We start from the raw sequence: 6,102 nt of genomic DNA on the forward strand, positions 1-6,102 counted from the left end.
TTCCGTAATGTTATGGTCACGAGCCTGCTATATGATTGACTAATGAATGATGTATAGAAGTTCCTACTCTTAAAGAATTGCATAATTAGAGGCACACATGACTATCAAAAGTTACACCATGTCAAATTGAAATCTGAAACGTTCCTTGCTATAACTTGTAATGAGATTTAAAAAGAACTGAATATGATTATTATCCTGACACCTTAGAGCTGGTTAGTTACTTATCTATTGAGTCTCAAAAGATGAATTGCATATATGTGGTTGCTTATTATTCTGCTCGTGCTTACCGCGCTATATCCTTCACTGAGTCCCGGGCCAGGACACGTTTTCGTGCGCATATTTGCTATATTACTCACCGAGCCCCTCACTAGAGGGCCGGGACACGTTATATATATATGATGACATGATGATATGATGATGATATGATGATATGATGACATGATGATATGATGATGATATGATGATATGATGACATGATGATATGTAGATGGCGGCTAGGATGGCATATATTCCTTATTACCGAGTCCCTCACTAGAGGGCCGGGACACGTATATGTTTATGTTATGATGCTATGATTATAATTACCGAGTCCCTCACTAAAGGGTCGGGACACGTTATATATGTTATATACAGAATGATTATTCATCCTTGGTTACAAAACTCTATATTGATATTGATATGAGAACGATACAGATGAAATATGTTCAAAGGCAAGTTTTATGAAATTCTGTTTGTTGCATTGAGTCTATTACTATATTTCATGCTTTACATGCTCAGTACATATTCTGTACTGACCCCCTTTTCCTCGGGGGGCTGCGTTCATGCCCGCAGGTACAGACGCTCGTTTCAGAGATTCGCCAGCCTAGGATATCTATTCAGCTACCTTGGAGTGCTCCTTTGTTCCGGAGCCTAGGTTGTGGTATAACTCCCATTTGTTGTATATATATGTGTTTAGTCGGGGTACGGCGGGGCCTTGTCCCGTCATATGATTCTGTCATTACTCTTAGAGGTCTGTGGACACATGTGTGGGTCTGTATATAGTTGATGTTGCGTTGTATGAATACGACTTATGTTTGGGGCGTACCCATTCGTAATGGCAGCCTTGTCGGCTTGCATATATATATATGTTTGGGATGTTGCGTGTAGCGGCAGCCTAGTCGGCTTGCGTAGATATATATATATGTTGTTGTTGAAGATCGTAACTCCTCAGGAGACAGGTGCCTACGACATACAGAATTGTGACTGCATTAAAATAACGTCCTGCCTTTTTATACTAATAAGTTCATAATATGCTGGTTATAAAAGATTATAGTTAACAGGGGATATGAGTGTCCAACTCGGGCGCTAGTCACGGCCTACGGGGTTGGGTCATGACAACTGCATTATTCACCGAGTCCCTTACTAAAGGGCCGGGTACGGTATATGATGATATGATTATGACACCGAGTCCCATGATGGACCGGGTACGGCATACGTGTACATGACTTTATTCACCGAGTCGCTTACTAGAGGGCCGGGTACGGTATATGTATATGATGATATGATGGCATATGATGACTTTATTCACCGAGTCCCTCACTAGAGGGTCGGGTACGGTATATACATGTATATGATGATATGATGATATGATGATATGAATATGGCACCGAGTCCAATAATGGGCCGGGTACGGTATATGATAATGATATATATGATTTGGTTTCGTAAGGCACAGGTACAGTGATTTCTTGATTATCATACTTGTCTCGTGGAATCTCTATTTCAGTTATGATCCTTTTTACTGTATTTCATGCTTTATATACTCAGTACATATTCCGTACTGACCCCCCTTTCTTCGGGGGGCTGCGTTTCATGCCCCTAGGTACAGATAGCCGGTTGGTGACCCCTCAGCATAGGACTCCTACTCAGCTGTTTTGGGAGAGCTCCGTTGTTCCAGAGCCCATAATTTTGGTACAGAACCTTTTGTTGTATATATGTGTTTTGTCCAGGGGTACGGCGGGGCCCTGTCCCGTCATATGCTACTGTTGTTACTCTTAGAGGTCTGTAGACATGTGTGTGGGTTATATGTATATGTGTTGTCCAGCTGTGTTAGTATGACCTATGTTTTGGGACGTTCCCACTCATAGTGGCAGCCTCGTCGGCTTGCGTATATATATATATATATGTGTGTGTGTTTTGGGATGTTGTGTGTAGTGGCAGCTTTGCCGGCTTGTGTATATATATAGTTGGGACGTTCCCACATGCTATGATAGCCTTGTTGACTTATATACTGTGCTATATGTTGATAGTTGTGACTCCTCAGGAGACAGGTTGCTTGATATATATATATATATATATATATATATATATATATATTTGTGTGACAGTTCTGAGACTATGTGTTGGTCCTATGGGTTCCGTATTATGTTTGGTTGTGGATTGATCATATGGCTAACAGGGGTGTATACGTGTGTCCAGCTCGGGCACTAGTCACGGCCTACGGAGTTGGGTCGTGACACGGAGCTAACCTACCGAGCACCTCTGAACATACATCTCACAATCGTTTCTTGGTGGGCCACAAAGCTAGCTCATGGGCGCCATACTTCGTAAGAGCATATATCATAAGATAATGGCATATCTCTATATAATCAACAACAACTATGCTCAAACACAAAATCCAACAACGCTGCCAAAATATGATACAATAATATGAACTGGTAAGGTTATGAAACTTCTAACTATCCACACATGTCTACAAGAATTTACATAGCATACAGGAATCCATAAAGATGGGGCAGGACTCCGCCATGCCAAGTATATACACAAAAGATGTAATACCAACAAACTGCAGCTCCGAAATAAATGGAGCGCTTTTGAGACTCCGCTGATGAAGCTCCTAAGGTTCTGGTCCGTCTCTCTGTTTTCCTGCGGGCATGAACGCAATGTCCACAAGAAAGGATGCCAGTACGAGCAACGTACAGAGTATGTAAGGCATGAATAACAACATAACAAGAGATAGGGAGCATAACATAAGATAAGGATAACATGTACATCTGATTGCCTCTTAAGGCGAACATCATGCATGCTTAGCTTTCTTTTAAAAAAAACATTTTTTATACATCTACAACATAATAATGCTACGGAACGTGCAGCCCGATATATATATCATATCATCATTATATATGTTGCCGCGGAACGAACGGCCCAATCTATTTATCCATATATCCCGCGTCCGGGACGATATTATAGTATACTAGTTGATCAGGTGGTTATGAGTATATAACGCCTCACCTTCCCCCATATCCCATATATACATATCTATATACATATATAATATAAGCAGCAAGCATGAGAGCCCAAATAAAAGCTACTACTTTATTAGAGTGATGTAAGGTCGGTAACCTCCGATTTATATTATGGAACAATCATTATCTCTATATCTCACCTTAAAGGAACAAGTAACATAAGGTGAGATCAACAACAATGGATAAAATCAAGAAAGTTATGAAATAAACTCAATAATCTCATAATAGCATCAAAACCATAAGCATTGGAATCTCCAAAAATGGAATCATCATCACCGTCATTATTATCATGGAACATACTTATCTTTAGCATCATAAGAAACTCTAAGAATCATGAACTTCTAGCTTTTGGGAATAAGAATGTTGTGGAAAACATATGTGGAATAATAACATATGAATCATGTCTTTTGAAAGAAAAGGACAACCTTAACATACCTTTTGGGTCTCCCTAACTACTTAACGCTTATTCTCCTAAGCTCGTAAATCTACATTCAAGAGAATTCATATTATTGTTAGGCTTATAGTCATATGCTTGTCTTAATCCTTCAAATTAAATCCTCTTAGAGTCAGCCAGAATTCGGCCAGCATCTCCCCTATTTAATTCCCTAACCTGAAATCACAATACCAACAAACCAACAACAATAGCAACACCAATATCAACAATATCAATATGCTCAATAAAACATCCCACACGATGTTTCTCTAATTTCTCAACCAATCACTAGACTTTACGAAGCTTTAACAACTAAATTTCCATGATACAATTCATAATATCCGTAGTAAAGAATATCCTTACCTCAATACAGGTTGGTAGAGCTTGAAATCTTATTTATCTTTGGCAGCCGCCATTGATTCGTCGAGATTCGTTGTTTAGAACAAGAACTAAAAGACCTTATACACTTCCCGAGCCTAAATCCCGGGGTTTCACTTGATTTGGGCTGAAATTTTTATAGAGGAAGTTGGGAGAATGTTCTAGGGGTTAGGAAGGTTTGGGGAAGTGGTCGAATGAAAATAAGGGGTAAATCCCCTTTATATTTTGTTCTAGGGTCGTTTTGCACCAATCTAGAACTTTCCGCGCCCTGTAGCTGCGAGTGTCGCGCACTGTAGTTGCGGGTTTCTGCCTAGCCCACCTGACTTGTAACGTCCATAATTCTCTACTCTGACGTTATAACGATGAGCGGTTTGTTGCGTTGGAAACTAGACTTCATGAAATTCATTTTGGGCTTTTAAGTTACTTAAAAACTCTTCATATGCTAAAAGATATCCTTTCCCCAAATTGGCTCAAAATTATCGTACGAAATCCTGCCCATCCTTTCTCCCAAATTCCAACAACTTAGTTTCCTTGCTTCACTTGTTCTCCAATCCTTCCACGACCTATTACATGAACTTAAACCTCCATAACCATAAGATAGGCACACACATAATCTCATATATCCTCGGAAATATCTCCAATGTCTACAATTGAGCAACTAACACCTAACGAAGCTCAATGTACAAAACTACGAGGTGTAACATGTCAGCTCTGGCCTGTTGAATATCTGGTGGAAAATAATGTCGAAGGAAGGTATATATGAACTCCTACCACATCGGTGGAGGTGCATTAATTGCTCTGGACGATACCCAAGTCTCATACCAATGAACGACAACATCCCGTAATCTATAGGGAGCCAACTCCACTGACTCAGTGTCTGAAGCATGCATCACCCTCAATGTTACACCTCCGAAATTTCTCCGTGAACGTACAATGAATAGACCAACAAAGAGTATGAGTGTACGATGTTTTACTAGGAAGGGGATGACTACTTATAAGTTTTGAAAATGTGAAAGTTGCAAATTTGCACTTCGGCCCAGTCGGTCATAAAGTAGAATATGGCCCGTAAAGTGGTTTACGGACCATAAACTGCTATCGTCCTCCAATATACAAAATTTCAACTTTCTGCCAAATGTCTAAATGGTTAAATACGACTCAGAATACGGACCGTAAATCGAAATACGGCCCGTAAACTGTGACCGTAAACCACCATGACCTCCAGTAAACCTTTCTAATTCTGTTATGCTTAAATACGGTCATGAAGATGGACCGTAAACCAGAATATGGCCAGTAAACTGGGTTTACGGCCACTGTGCACTTCGACTACTGTTCATAAAAATCAGATTTTTAGTTAAGTATAAGGGACCCTTTTTCATTCCATTCATTTCATTTCCACTCCACACTTCAAGAAACGTCTAGAATACTCTCTAATATTCATCCACAAGAGAAGCAAAGGAAAATCAAGATCCACAACACCAAATCCATGAAATCAAGAGTGTGATACTCATCAAAGTTCATCTACACCAAGAAATTGCAAAGGAAGTGAAGTAGGGTTTTTGGTATAGAAGAGTATTTCTATTCAAGGCTTGTTCCTACCACATCTAAGATACGTTTTATGACTTTATCATGATGATTGAAGTATTTATACGTTGAAACACTTGGATTATAGAAGAGTGTAGTAAATGGGTCATAAAATGTGAATAGTGCCTTAGTTGAATGATAGTTGGATTAAATTATAAATGTTGATGAGTTGGGAGTATAAATATGCTATAAATTATGTGTATAACATGAAATAGGGGTGATGTATGAGAAAATGTGATGATGAGCTAAAACCCATAAATGTGGAGAAATTGGAGAAAAATAGTGGAAAGTGGTAAATGTAGATAAATGACGACTGTTGATATGATATTGCGAGTGTTGTTGTGAATGTTTGGTAGTTGAAATGAAACATGGGAAAAGTAGTAGAAACAAAGGAGATGCTGCCCAATTTTCCCTAGAAATAGTAGC

This window comes from Lycium barbarum, chromosome 3 (genome assembly GCF_019175385.1).
Source record: "Lycium barbarum isolate Lr01 chromosome 3, ASM1917538v2, whole genome shotgun sequence".
Taxonomy (NCBI): domain Eukaryota; kingdom Viridiplantae; phylum Streptophyta; class Magnoliopsida; order Solanales; family Solanaceae; genus Lycium; species Lycium barbarum.